This window comes from Ailuropoda melanoleuca, chromosome 4 (genome assembly GCF_002007445.2).
Source record: "Ailuropoda melanoleuca isolate Jingjing chromosome 4, ASM200744v2, whole genome shotgun sequence".
NCBI lineage: Eukaryota > Metazoa > Chordata > Mammalia > Carnivora > Ursidae > Ailuropoda > Ailuropoda melanoleuca.
The window spans coordinates 113,791,249-113,806,618 of NC_048221.1; the positions used below are offsets into that span (position 1 = coordinate 113,791,249).

General features: G+C 48.2%; 1 long non-coding RNA gene across 1 annotated transcript in view; it reads left to right on the forward strand.

Moving 5' to 3' along the window:
• The window catches only part of LOC105235652, a 127,997-nt gene that overhangs the window by 75,946 nt on the left and 36,681 nt on the right, over window positions 1–15,370 (forward strand). Inside the window, exons 14-15 of the long non-coding RNA XR_002141843.2 lie at window positions 5,133–5,307; window positions 7,945–8,099. This is a non-coding gene — a long non-coding RNA (uncharacterized LOC105235652). The remainder of the gene's footprint in view (window positions 1–5,132; window positions 5,308–7,944; window positions 8,100–15,370) is intronic.

Genomic DNA, 15,370 nt, shown 5'->3' on the forward strand with positions numbered 1-15,370 from the left:
TGGGAAATACCAAGTGGGCACCAAAGAGCTCATAAAGGAGGTGAGAAAAGCCAAGCACACCTGTATTCAGTAGTCCACACAGGCACCGGGTGACTGGCGTGGAGAGCGGGAGGGAAGCCAACGCTAGGGGAGAGAAGGGACGAGAGTTTGGCACAGATGCCCGGCTCTGGCCTTGTCTCCCAGGCCAGTGGGATACGCAGCAGGCAGGGGACCGGAGGGGCCGTTTTCACAGGGTCTCAGGGACACAGAGGCCATGGCTGTGTGCCTTGGGTTTAAAGTGAACTCCCAGGGACACCGAGGGGTGGAGGGCCGTTGTCCTCATGCCCCTGTGCCGCAAAGCCTCTCTCGCGTGTGAGGACAGCAGAAAGCATAGCTGCATATTGGTCCCTGCACCTTTGGTGTCATGGAAACAGCGCCTTAAGCAAAAATACAGGTGTATTCCTAGAGGGCAGCCTGCGAACACGGGAGTCTCCCTCCCAGACTCCGGAACACCAGTGCGTCTTGGGTGGGGCTGGATGGGGCTGCATCGTGCAGGTGGACCCAGGGGCCACTGAAGTTCCAGGTACACCTGTCCCTTTCAGCCGGTGGTGAGCCCAGTGAGCTCCAGAAACTCACAGCCCAGTGAGACCCAGAAACACTCAGACTTGGGAGGGGATCTGATACTATATAAAGCGAGGGAGCATTTTAATTTTCACCTTCATAACAGCCTTGACAAATTCCTCCCCTCTTTTAATTTCATTGAGCTTTTCGGAGTCTATAATCACCTTGTTTTTCTTCCTTTAGTCCAAGCGTCAGCACTTTTTTGGGGGGGGGTAAAGAGTCAGATAGTAAATATTTGCAGATTTGTGGGTTGTCGAGTCTCTGTCACAACTGCTCGGCTCTGCCGCTGGAGCGTGGAGACAGCCTGTGGACACTAGGTCAACTCATGAATAGGACTGTGTTCCAATGAACTTTTATTTGTGGACACTGAAATTGGAAGTTCATGTAATTTTTTTGCAAGTTACAAAATTCCTTCCTTTTAATTATTTCACTAATTCACAAATGTAAAAAGCATTTTTAACTTGCAGCGTCCAAAGACAGACTGTGGCCATAACATTGTTTAATCCCTATGACGGTGGGAACTGGCTCATGATTGGGTCCCCAGTGCTGAGCACAGGGTCTGATATATAGTAGGTGCTCAATAAATGTTTGTTGGAGGAGTGAGCTTCTCTACTTTACATACAAGGAAATCATGGCTCCAAGAGGTTACCTGACTCAGGTGCAGGGCTAGCACTCAGACTCGAGCAGCGGTTGGCCGGCTGGTTGCAGAGTTGGGTGTTCCTTCTACGTCTTGTGCTCCTTCTACTAAATCACAGCTTTAATCTTTGCCAAAAAAAAAAAAAAATATTGCTACCTGGAAGTTCACAGAGTTTGGAAACTTTACTTGGACGGTAAATTAACCAACATGACCAATCCTGTAGTGTTGCTTTTCAACATGGTCGAGTTGTGGAAACTTAACTTTAATTCCTCAGCTGTTTTCTTTTTTTAAAGTCTGGGGACCATGCCATGGCTAGTCTACCCTGGAAGATGGCTGTGAAGAATAATGTTAGAGGCTTTGCACATATTAAAAAATCCCAAGGAGACCTGAGCCATAGGCATTTTCTTCAGATGGGGCATTTTCTTAGAATCACCATGAGGTTTTTGTTGGTGGTGTTTTAAACAATGGCTCTGTGTGAGCAGGGGACTGTAGGCCCTAGAGAAGTCCAGCGCCCTGGTGGAAAAACTGGTTCTTCTTCAAAGTCAGCCTGAATCTTTATCTGCACCCCCGTCTCTGTCAACTCCTACACTGTTTCAACTTAAGTCTCTGTCTTGATTACTACACTTTCTTTTTGCTCACTCCCATGACTGGCTCCCACGCTCCGTTCTCACTTGGCCTCCAGCCGGCCCAGCCTCTCGGGAGGTGCGGTTAACCACAAACTGCCCAGCAGTCCACCCAGGTCAGGACATGGGCTCCTTCCCTCGGGGCCTGCGCCCAGGTTCCGTGCTCAGCCTGTGGTTTGGGTGGATTTGTCTACAGAGGCTCTACTGGGCCATTGGCCAGGGGCTGGCCCCCACCGTGGGGCCTCCTGTGGGTGCTGTCCCGAGAAGCAGCTGCAGCAGCAGAAATGGAGACGGGAGTGAAAAGCTCTCACCCCTCCCATGTCCCTGGTTGTCAGAAGCTTGCCCAACCCAAGGGAGTGGTGTCTCAGGAGGGGCAGTTGACAGCATTCCCTGAGGGCGCTCCTTATCTGACGCATCTGACCCGGTCTTGATTGACATTTATGTCAACGCAAGCTCCCCTCCCCCGTTTCTGTTTTTGTTTTTAATAAAAGCAATATACACGCCGGATGGAAAGTTTGAAAATACGGATGAGCGCAATGAAAATAAAATCTGCCTTTAATCAGTCCAGTCGGAGATAACCTCTATTAAACACTGCAGAACAGATCCTTCAAGTCATCTCACAGTCACCATTTTCTAAACATATTGCATCATACCGCGGTGCTGTTTTGTCACCTGATTTACATTCTGTCACCTGGTAATACAACATTGAGCACATTTCCATGTCACTGAGTATCCTTCTACAATATGGTTTTTTGTTGTTACATTGAGTTCCGTGATAAATGTGGCACATTATATTTAATAAACACTGATTGTTCAACATTGAGTTTTTTTCTGGTTTTTCATGCTGAGATGAACATCCTTAATTATAAATGCCTTTATGCATCTCTTGCTGCTTCCTTAGGATTTATTTCTATAAGTGGAATTAATTAGGTCAAAGGCTGTGCACATTTTTAAAGGCCAGATTGCCTTCTAGAGATGATCCGATTTTTGTTTCTACCAGTAGTGCAAAAAGTCTGTGCTCCCCAATGCCTGCCAACATATTTTGGATATTTAATAACTTTTCATTTGATTGGCGGGAAACAGTATTTCATGATTGTTTTATTTTCTTAGACAACTGAACTCGTCATTGTGTTTTTTAGCTGTTTGAACACAAGGAGGATTCCTCTTGGAAGGTGTAAATGTGCTCCGGTACCCAGCAGCTGGGCTTATTTGAATTAAGTAACACTGAGTGGATGCACAGCATACAAATTGAGAAGCAAAGGCAAAAAGAGGGAGAGGCTGGTGACCTAGAAGAGTAGTGATTTAAAAAAAAAAACAAAACTCTTATCATGTGGGTGAGGGTAGTGAGTTTAAGGTAGTGATGTTCGCATTTCTTTTTTTTTTTTCTTTCAATCTCAGGTTTGTTTCTGAGTAGGTAATACACTCACATGGGCAGAAATTCAAAAGATACAAAAGGGTGCACAGTGAGAACGCCTTCCCTCTGCGCCCTCAGCCAACAAGGCTCCCCCTCCCTGGAGGCAATCATATTAACAGTTTTCAGGTATCTCACAACAGCCTTGGTCCCTGGACTAGCAGCAAAAGAATCACCCGGGAACTTGTTAGAAATGCAAATTCTCAGACCCCACCCCACACTTTTGGGGGGGAGGGTTGGCAGAAATCTGTGTTTTAACAAACCTTCTTGGTGATTATGGTGCAAGCTGGAGTTTGTGAACTGCTGCTGAAGATATACTCTAGCCATATATATACACAAATATACATCAATTTCCTCCTTTTTTTAACATGTGTTTTACATTAATGTTTTTGGAGATCACAAGCCCCTTTAAAATATTTGTAATGCCATGTATAATGTTTAAAGTTTTGCAAATATTTTTAGGGAGTTCAGAGCCCTCTTTCGGTGTTCATGGACTTCATATTAAGGATTTCTATTGAGCAGGAAAAGGCGGCAAATGAAGTGGGGGATAAGATGTGTCAGGAGATACAGTGTGTTCTTTCAAGGGAGGGCCAGATTTGGTGAAGGCTAGTAGCAAGAGAATGGAGTGAGCAAAACAGGTTTAGAGTGAAGGGATTTCTTTTGAGGTGAAATTCACATACATTCAATGAACTACATTAAAGCACACAATTCGGTGGCATATATTGCATCTACAATGTTGTGCAACTGCTACCTTCCCCTAGGTGTGAGGGAAACTTCGCTCACTTTGAGGTCAAGGTTCCCAGGTTAGGGGACTTGGTAGATCCAAGGGTAGTGTATGAGGCCAGGCACCAGAGATGTGGAACCTAGCAGGTGAGAGCAGGGCGGGTAACTCGCTGCAGGGAGTGCTAAGGTGGTCAGGGGATCCGAGGTGATGGAAGCCCAAAAGAGAAGCACACGGGAGGCTGGAGAGGTGAGGGCCGAGAGCAATTGCTGCTGGAACTCCTGGATAGGTGGGGAGAAGGACCAGGTTAAGTGAGAGTCAAACGTAGAAGTGGGCCCTGGAACATTAAGGAACGTGCGCACACACCGTGCCGAGTTGGAGCGGCTTTACTCTAGCATTCCCAGTGGGGCAGCTAGAGGGGCGGCTGTCTTGTCCTCCCAGGACCAGTTTCAAGCTGAAAGAAAGGAAGCAGAGGGGCGCTATTCTCTCCCACGCCTCTCTATTATGCCGGAACCCTGGAAACTCCTTCACAGATTACTCCTTACACCTCATTGGTCAGAACGGGGTCACATGCTTGCCCTTAGACCAATCACCACTCACCCCGGAGACCCCGTCCATCGTCTCTGGGACAAAGCCCACGTTCTGTTAGCAAGGGACGAGAGGCGAATGGCTGCTGGACGGGTAACCACTTGCTTCTGCTGCAGAGCTCTTGGGTCCCTCCTAGTCAGTGGGTTGAGGAGAGAAGGAAAGAAGAATAGGAATTTATTGTGTAACGGGGAGATGGGACCAAAAGGAAATATACCTGCGGACGTAGATAATAAAGAATAGGGAAGCAGAGGCAACCTACCGACGAAGGCGTGAAGCGCCCCCGAGTCAGTGTGGTGTGGGGGAGACCACATTTGAATGTTTAATCTGATGTTTATTGAGCCGCGTGAGCTTGGACGAGTCTCTGAATCTAAGTCCATCTTCTCATGTGAAAAGGGTACTGTAAGATTTCACTCTTAGAAATTAATGTTGCAGTAAGTGCTAGTAAGAGGGCATTTGGCCAGGAGAACCAAGTATATCAGTGAAGTAGACATTTGTCATACTTTATTGATCACTTCATCATTTGAGGAATGTGACCCCATCTTCTTCCCACAGGAGAAGATCAGATACTTACTTTCCTAGGCTCCCTTGCTGTCAATCACCCGGCGTTCGAGCTGCGTTTGGCCAGTAGCACACCCTCCCTGCAGACTCTGAAGTTGATTATGTAAGGAGCAAATGCTGTGTGAAACCATTTAAGTGAGAGCGGCAGCAGCCTGGTCCACTTTCTCAGGTAGTGTGGATGAGACACCCGGGGCAGCCTCCATGCCCCGTGCTGGGGATGTTGATGCGGGGGTGGGTGTGGGGGGTAGGGTGGGTTGTGTGTGAGCTGGAGTGTCTGAACACAGGAGTGGCAAAAATGGGGGTCTCTGTGGGGCCACTTTTGTGGTGTGATTTAGGGTGTTATTCTAGCTGCTTCTAGGCTTGTTTCTCTAGCTGTTCTAGAGTCTGTGAACTGCCTAATGTTCTTCGATAAATATCTTTTCTACTTAAATTAGCCAGTTTGGATTTCTGTTGTTTAACTAAGAGCCATGACTTCTTGAGCCACGTCTCCCAGCGTAAACAAGAAAGTGGGGTGCCAGCCGTTTTCCAGGGAGATCAAGCTTCAGGCCAAGACTGACTCCTTGACAGAAGCAAGTCTAACTGGGAGAAAGAGGAGGGCAGGGTCTGGCTTTTCTTTTTTCTCTTTCTTTCTTCTTTTCTTTTTTTACCACTTTAGACTTAAGAAACAGAAGAAAACACCACTTATTCTGAGACTTTTAATCAGGCAGAGTGACTCTTCCCACTAACACAGTGGCCGTTAAAACACTCTCTGGGAGAGCAGCACTCTTCTGAAGGCAGAGAGTGACCCTACCTATCCATGGAGAGGACACTTATGTTCCCTCAGAGACCAACATTCACTGGTAGGGTTGGCTTGGGGGCTGTAATCAATGCAAAGCACTTGACCATCAGTAGGCCTCGATTCAAAGAAATATGTTTATGGAGTGTCTGCTATGTGCCATCCACTGCTCTAAGTACTGGGAATCCAGTGAACAAGGGAGACAACAATCCTGTCTTCTTGGAGCTTTCAACCTAGTGGGAGAGACAGTAAACACATAAATAAAAAATAATGTCAAAAGGTAATAAGTTCGGTGGAGAAAACAAAGCAGGGACAGGAGCTAGGGGGTGCTGGGGGGAGGGGCTGAGAAAATTGTATGTTTAATTAGCATTCCAAGAAGGCTTCACTAAGAGGGGGGCCTGAAGGGATGAGGGACTTGGTCAGGGGATCAGTTATTACTACAGGGATGTTTCCCATGGCTGTACGCTCCAACTCTCCCCTCCTCCCCTCTGAGAACACCTGTCAGAAACAAGCTTAACTGTGAGGACTAGGGGTGGAACATCTGGAGGGAAACTCTGGGCCATGTGGGTGCCTCATGCTCTGGTGGGTAGAGGTTAAGAGCTTCCTAGGGTGCCCTGGGCCACCAAGCTGAATGGGTTCAGCTGGGCTTCCCCGAGGAAATGACTTCTGAAAATGGGAACTGCAACCACCGAGTCCTGCTCACTTGGCAGGCAAAACCTTATTTATAGGCTTTGGGGATTTACTGAAGCCAGATCCCCTTCCCGATGGGAGAGGAAGTCCCATCTTTGCATTGGAGCCTTTCCTCCCCAAGCAGTAAATCTACATATGGCACAGGGAAGCTGTGCCCTGTCTTACTGCTCTATTAAAACAAATATAAACAAACCAAGCCCTACTCTGGATTCCCTATCTGGAATTCTGATTCCCTCAGAGTCCTTACACTCCAGGCTGGGCCTTTTGCTTCTTTTCTGACCAGACTCCTCTTTTTAATACAACCACCCTGGGCTATAATAACCAGCTCATTTTCATCTACCCCCCCCGCCCCCGCCTTCCCCAAGCGCTCATTATCACTGTGATTCCTAAGAGACTGGAAGGGAGAAGCACAGTAGATTTCCCTGGAATGCCGATGAATGGGGATGAAGAGAACTGTTGGGTTATTGGGTCTTGCAGCTTTTTATTACTAAGGGACTCTGTGCCTTAGAAACTCTATATTGTAGGTTTTTGTTGTCATCAGGAGTGATGCTTTTTACACACCGCTGTGCATGGGAACACGATCTGACCTATAAATATAACAAATCCAAAGTACCAAGCAGCGATTTGTAACAAGATTTTAATGTATCTTCTCTCATTATCCAAGAGGAACCTTCCCCATGAGTGCTTGCTCTGCTCAGAGTCCGTGGCAGGGGCCAGAAAGAAGTCCAGGGAAAGAATACACCCCTGGATATGTCTTTTACTACATTCCAGAGACTAATTTAATGTCTTCCCAGCCCAAGTTCTTAATTTCTTTGCCTTGCACATGATTATTGCTGAGGGACTATGTGGCTTTTGAGAGTCTTTAAAAAGGAATAGAAATTGAGATGCAAATCAGTGTGATGTATCTTCTTTGCTTTGCAAAATTCCTATATGCAATCTAATCTAGTCATGCAAAGCAGCAAGATCTAAAGATTTTGGATATAATACCTTTAAAAGCAATCAGGGCGGGTATGGGAAATTAGTAAATATTAAACCCATGTTTCTCCCATCTTAGACTCTATATTTCCTGGGTACTGATACCCATTAGCAGCAGAAGTCATATTCCACTAGTCAGTTGAAGAAAAATATCCATACATCCATGCACAAATATTTATTGACTATCTAAAAATGTAGAAAGACTCTGTTGACCACTGGGCATAATCTGTGTCCTCGAAGAGTTTTGACATTTTGGTGGGAGCAGCAGGCAGACAGCCGAGAGAGTGAAGGGTTAAATCAAGGAGGAAGAGGTGTGAGAATTTTAACAAGCAAAATTGTTCCTTTCTCAATCTTCCTGGTCAACAGATAGTGGCTGTCAAAAGGATATTATGTCCCTCCTACGCCAGACCAACAGCACATTCGTGGGCCATTTGTCGAGTAATGGTTCTGTGCCACCAAAGAGTCCCTGCGACACTCTTTACATGTGCTCTCTCATTCAACTGTCACTTCGATTATATGAGGTAAGTACTATTAACTTCATTCCACACATGAGAAAACTGAGACTCAGAGAAATTAAGTAACTTGCCCAGGATCGCGTTGCTCGTAGTAGCAGAAGTGATATTTACGACTGGGTCCGAGACCAAGTTCTGAGGATTAGCACTTGCTAATTCTTCACTATTGCACACACAGTCACAGTCAAGAGCAATGGATAGCGATCTGTAGTTCAAACACTACTGATGAAAGGCTATTGTTGGTCTCTGGAACTGCCCAGAATAGGTGTCCGAAGCCGAAGCCTGGGAGGGAGGACCTGAGGACTAGAACCAACTGTAAGGCACAGGAGTGAAATGCCTGTTTGTTACACTCACTCAAAATACAATGACTCTTCAGACTTTGATGTTTGCTGCAGTGCTTTTGTGTTTCATGGGTGAAAGCGAAGGTGAGCTGTTTTGTAGTAATTCCTTTAAGTCTTCAGACTCCGGCAGCACAAGAAAAACAGTAGGAGGAAGAGACCACACCTTCTGCAAGATGAGCTCATAAAAGATGAGCTCAGCTGCCTGCATTATTCTCTTAAAGGCACAGCTGCAGGATGGCTTGAGCTGAATTGGTTTGGAAACCCTCAAAAGTGGGCCAAGCCCTTCAGTCTGGCTTTGGAACAGTTGTTCTTCCTAACCCCTTCTGTGGGGAGAGGGCAGGCCATGGAGACTGCAGCTGCAGGCTTCGGACGGATGAACAAACCAAGATGGCGGCACTGCCAATCCAGGCAGAATGCACGGAGTACCCCGCCCGCCCTGCCTCCTGGGCCCTCCTCTTGCTCACCTGCTCTCCCAGACTCAAAGATGTGTATGGTGCTAAGAGGAAAATTGCAACACAGTTTGGCTTACTTGTCACTGGGACCACACCTCCAAGGCTGACTGCAGTGGAGCAGCAAGTGAGGCCTAGAAAAATCTGATGATGTAAATTAATTTGAGAGCTTCCAGTTAATCCCATCTCCCAGGGTCAATGTCAGACTTTACGGTCAGTCCTCTACTTTCAGCAGGGAAAAGGACCTTCTGGCTTGCTATCGCCTCTCTCTGGTCTTACTCTTTGTGTATTCCCAGGGCCTGCTAAAGTGCCTGGCACAAAATGGGAGTTTAATTCATGTCTGCCAGGTCAATCCAGAAGGAAGCACTGGAGGAAGGCTTCCAAATGGCCTTTCTGTTGGATGGACCAAGAGAGGGGAGGAACTGCTGGATGGGACCTTAGATCCACCCAAAATCCTTCCGTGGTGGCAGGCCGTAGGGGAGGCTTTATGTGGACTCAGAATGTTTAACGGCTGGAATCTGCAAGGACTTCATGTGGAGGCTGGGAAATTCCACAGCTAGATCTGGAGAGACAGAGGTGAGAAAGTCCTTCCGAAATCAGAGTGGAAGAAGTACAACCTGAAGAGATGGCTGAGGTTTTCACTGAAAGTTAAAATGGTGTCTATCGAGGACCCAGCCCTGAAGGTTGAACTTAAGGTCTGGGGCAGAAAGAAGCTGGTCTTAAAGAATAGTATCAGGTCAGACAGCCTGAAGGAAAACAAATTCTGGAGGCTTCCAAGCATTATCCTGAAGAACACATCCACCCATCCCAGCAACAGGTGCTATAAGAAACACCCCAGATGAGGGCATCGTGTTCTGTACTCGGACTGACTTCTTTTTAACCTGTCCTCAGGATGCTTTCACTGCACCTGTTCTTGGCAGTGGCTTTCAGGGTGTCAAGCCAGACCTCCACCCCCCAGTTCCTCTGGGTGATTTAAAGCTGATGGTCTCCTAGGGAGAGAGGCCTCCCTATCAATGGCTTTTTACCAGACCTCATTTCCAAGCAGATGGCTGCCCTGAAATGGGGCCCTCTAGTCTGAACGTGCCCAGGAGTGATGAAGGGCTAGGCCAGCCCCACCTGCCTGCCCTTGCCCAGCCTGTCTGTCTTCTCCTACAGGAATTGCATGTTCTAGAGAACAGCCAGGAGCTTCCTGCAGAGCCAAAGCCTCGGGAGGAATTTTGCCATGGGGGTCACACGCTGGCAGGTTCCCAGGGGGGATGCGGCCGGTTTGGAAGGTGTTCCCTGTCCAGGCATCAGCAGAGCCCCCCGTAAATCCTGCACTGGTGCATGTGTGTCCAGGAGGGGCTCTTCCCTTCCCTCCTCTTTCCCATGATTCTCCTTGCTCCCTCCTCCTTCCCCCTTAGCCCCAGGATACATCACCTTAACCTGCACAGGGGAACTTAGCTGCCACAGGGGAACAAGCATTCAGAGAGACTGCTGCAGAGGAAGTTATTCCTTTTAGTCTCAGCAATGCTTCCCTCAAGCAGAGTTCTGATGGCTGTGCTGATTCAAGCTCTCTTCCTTGAGATGCCGGCTCAGACTCAAAATCTGGACTTCCTTGCCTGGGTGCATGACTCAAGGGGAGCTGGAATGACTCTCAGATATCCTAGTTCCCTCATGGTAGGCGAGCTGGAGGACCCAGCTGAGGTCTATATGTTTTCCCTTCAAGTTCTACAGCACCTGAAATCCTTTTGAATCTTCCAGCACTTTAAAAGGTAACCTGTGGGAGGATGAAGCTAGCAGCTGCCAGTGCATGAGTGTGTCAGTTCGTCAGAAGTTCCTTCATAACCCCCAGCTAGGGGAGATTCCTGGAGGAAGAGGTGCTTCTGGAAGATATTAGTTCCTTGAGAAGGCCGGGAAAGGGCCTTGCCCTAGGGAGAGTTGCCCAGATGACAAGGATAAGCCTCACTTTTCCTGGGTAGGGCAGTCTTGTCTCTCTCTTCCCCTCCCTGCCATGGCTAAAGGCTCCTCTGAGGGAATGCCCTGGAAGCATTTCTCGAAGTGCAGCCCCCAGCCTTGCAGTCACCTTAGGAAGTCTTCCAAGTGGTCTGCAGACCAGTTCGAAAGGCGTGGGTGTACTTCCTCAGTATATCACTCCACCCTTGGGTGTCACCTGATGCTGGAGAGTTAAATCTGAGGTGCCCCATTCTTAGGGGGGATTCCAGCATCCCATAAACATCATCATCATCATTATAGAACAGTTCCCTAGATTCATGAATTCGGCCTTGACACCCATTCGTTCTACAAACTTTGATCAAACGTCTTTTTTCTGTGTGCTGTGTTAGGACAGGAGACAGAAGAAGATAGGGAAAACAGTAATTACTGACAATGGGAAACAATTCTCTAAAAACTGACAGAGGAATACAAAAGTGCTGTGGGACACAGCCCATGTCTGTAAATGCCAAAGACATCTTCCCAGAACAGGTGGCTTGGGGCAGAGTTGAGAAGGAGTGGTAGTTTGCCACATGGACAGGAAGACCTCTCAGGAGGCACAATGCAAAGACCCATTTCTGAGAACACATAGAATAAAGTTGCTGAACTTTACTCTTTCCTTCCTTCCTTCCTTCCTTCCTTCCTTCCTTCCTTCCTTCCTTCCTTCAAAACCCAGCTTTTTGAAGGAAGCAGCATCAATCTGAGACTTAAAGGATCTATCCTCTTTGGACATTTGGGCATGGGGGAGGGATAGGCATCCCAGGCTGCGGGACCAGCGGTATCAAAGGCAGGGGGGTGTGGGCCGTTCAGTTCTAAATACATGAAGAGGAATACGGAGGAGTTGGGTTGGAATCAGACCTTCGAGCTCCTTGGCCAACCACCTCGTCCAATCAATTCCACCTCGAAAAGAAGTGACTCAGGGCAGAGGTCAGCATACGGGTCTTATCTGTCCTCTGCCCTCAGTGCTTGTTGCCCTCGACCCTCGTCATCTCTCTGCCTTCCCTGTCAACTGGTCTTCCCGCCTCTGGCTTTTTTCCCTTCCCATTCACTATTCACAGCACCATCCAGGTTCCTTTCCTAAAATGTAAGTTTACTTTGCCTTCCTTCTGCATGACCTAGCTCAGCAATTCACCATCATTTCAAGATAATCCCCAGCCCTTAGAATGGCTTGTATCCTAAGGCCCTTTGGGGTCCAGCCCTGCCTGCCTCCTTAGCTCTGTATCCTCTGCTCCCACCTTGCTCCCTGCTTTGGATACACCAAGCTACAAATGTGTCATGTCGCTTCATGCCTTCAGGACTTCGCACATGCTGTTGCCTCTCCCTGGAAAACCCTTCTGCCTCTTGTCCTCTCAGCAAACTCTATTCATCCTCTACCGTGGACTCAAATACCGCCTCCCTCAGCCTTCCCAGACAGAGTTAACCACTGCTCTCACTTATTTCTGTAGAAATAGAAATTGTCACTCTTATCAACTCTGCTGCTGGAATGAGCCCTTTACAGCAGGCTCTTCTGCCAGACGCTGAGCAAGCATTAGGACAAGAACCGATTCTGCTGCATTTTCCCGGCTCGGGCCCCAGCACAGGGCTGGGTTCATCCTGGAGCAAAACGGGACAGACAGCTGAGTTAGGTTACACCAGGGTGAAGGGACCCTTTCTTTCAGGCGTACTGCCCATCACCTGGGGAACTGTAAAATGCCTACGTCCAGGCCTCACCCCATCCCACAACCAGGATCTCTGGGGTTAAGTTTGGTCACAGTTTTTTTTTGAAGCTCCCCAGGTGATTCTCCTGTGGAGCCAAGCTTGAGATCTCCTGGCGAGGCCAAGAGGGGGAATCTGAGAATCAGGAGACTGGAAGCCAAAACTGCCACTGAGTCATCATGCGATCTTGGGCAAGTCAGTTACCTCTCTGGCCTCATTTTCTCATCTGTAAATTGGGAGTTCAGAAGTGGAAGATTCCTAAGACCCATTCCACCGGACTGACCCTCTTTGAAACATCATTAGGCATTCCTGGGTTTGGGCAGGTAGTGGGCAACTGGCTTGGTTCTGCTCTTTTCCTGGCAGGTGGGGGGAGGGGAGGGGAAGAAGAGCTGCTTGTCACTCAGGCTTTCCTGTTCTTCCCGCCACCACATGTCCTTCTACTGTCCCTTTCGCACTGTCACCAGCCTCAGGAAGCAGCTAGGAGCAGTTCGGGCAGCAGGCAGGCTCCCTGCCCATATCACACTGCTGAGCTGGTGAGGGGTCTCCGGCGCCACGCCGGGGCTGCTCTCATGTCGCTGGAGATGATTTCTTTCAGGAATGAATGTGCTCTACCTACTGCATTTTCTTCTCAAAATCTCATGCTGCACTTTTGAGAGCACATGTAGGAATATATAATTAATGGTGAAAAAGAAACATGAAAGCTGTTTCCCTGGTGCTTAGCTGAGTGCTCTGAAGGAGCTGGGCTCTGGGTGGGGAAGTTCACAGCCGTGAACTTCAGGCGTCTGCTGGGCATGGAGAGATTCTCCAACAGGTAGTCCCTGAGAACAGGAGCAGCCTCCTGCGGTCCCTGCCTGCAGTTTCTATCGTCAGCAATCCAGCGTGTCCTGAGCACGGATGAGACTCTGTCTTATGCTTTGCTTATGAGCAAAGACAGAGCCCACGATACCTCCATTTTCATTAGAAATAAATCGTGTCAGCCCGTGCCCGTAGTCAATATGAATTTGGTGTCTTGGAAATAAAAGCAGTTCTAACTTGAGCAGACACAATCCATTCTCCTGCCATCTGTCGTGTCCCGGTTTCCATATAGGGATAACAGGGTTTTCTTGAAAGCGTGGCACTTTGGGTGCGGAGGAAAACACACTGCCTTTTAAGGGTATTCAACTGGATCTCTTGGATTGCATACCATGAAATCAGCCTTGGTTCCATATAGTCCCCAAATTGCTAAGTTTTCCCATTTTGACTATTTTCCATGATGATTAGGGAGAAGGAATAAAACCACTTTTCCTTTCTCAGTTATCTGCCACTTTTAAGGATTATCAATTCCTAACCCTGCTTGTGCGTTAAAATCCTCTGGGGAGCTTTGGAAATGTAGTGATGCCAGGACGGCCCCTGTCCTTCCAAGATTGGTCAAGGGATGGGTTCCAGATTCCGAGAACTTTGAAAAGTTCCCCAGGTGATTCTAATGTGCAGTCAGGGTGAGAACCATTGGACTAAGCATCACGGAGCTTGGTCTGCCCTTATTCTACGAAAATAATTCACAGAGGTTGATATGCGCTTGTGAATCTTCCCCCCCGCCAAATTCAACATTTATTGCACGGTGGAGGGTAGCCACTGTGTGACATATGGTTCTACCTTATACTTTGGAATTGACTTGTCTTCATCCCTTCAGTCTCCAAAACCTGTTTCTGCCCTATTTGTTCATTTATCTCTCCCAGACTTACTGGCACTTCCTTTGTGCGATAGGGTCTTTGCTTGCACCTTTTTCTACTAGTCTCCTTTGCGGTACAGACTCTGTCTTGCCCAGGCGCCGGCTTGTAGACTCTAGTGTGCCCCCAAAATACCAGGGAAGGATACAAATGCAGATTCCTGGGTGTCTCCATTGAATTCAAATCCAGCTCTAGGGCCCAGCTAAAGTAATGCTTCTTTGTTTTAAATAAGTTCTGAGACAGGCCGGAGTGTTTACTACCCTCCAACAGAGGCTGCTGTGGCTTGTCTTCCACAGTGCTGCTGGAGTGATCTTTCTAAAATACGATTCTGTGTCACTCGCTAGCTTAAGATACCACCGTGTTTTCCCAGGGGCTGAAAGATGGAGCCATATTCCTCTGCTAACAGGAAAGATCAGTCATGATCGGTTCTGCCCCACTTTTTGGGCTGTGCTCCTGCCTCTTCTCTTCTCCAGGAACACACGTTTCTGTTCTGCTGAATACTCACTATTCCCCACACACCCACCTCTGTGCCCAGAAACTTGTCTGTTCTAGTCCCTCACTTTTAAACCAGACCAATCAACCAAGTGGCTGCCCGAGGCTGGGTCTCTTCTCCATCTCCCCTCTCCCTCTGTTCTGCCAGCTTCTGGCCCTCTGACTGTTGTCAGCTGACCTGGGCTTGGTCGGCGATGGCCTCCCAGCTCTCTAAGTGGCTTGGCTGGCACGCCCTCTGGTTCTCCCCTCTCCTTGCTGAGCTTGACTCTGAGGGTTGCGGCCAGCTTGTCTGGTTCAGGCCCTAGAGGGGCCCATTTTGGCTTCCGGTGAGCCAGGATTCAACCCATCTGCTTTTCTCTTTCACCTGGAATGCCCTCTCCTCACTTCTTGGCCAGAAGAGCTTCTCAGGACTTCTGCTTCAAAGCCACATCCTCAGAGATAGCCTTTCTAGTGTTCCCAGAAAGAATGAGCTGCTTCTCTCTCTGGGCTCTCCTGGGACTCTGTGTGCACTTGGAACTGCCCTTACCGCGTTATTGCCCATCTATGAGACCTTAAGGCCAGAAACGTATCTTACTGGACCTGCTGCTGGTCCAGGTGTCCAGTGATTGCTGCTTCAATGTTTGTGC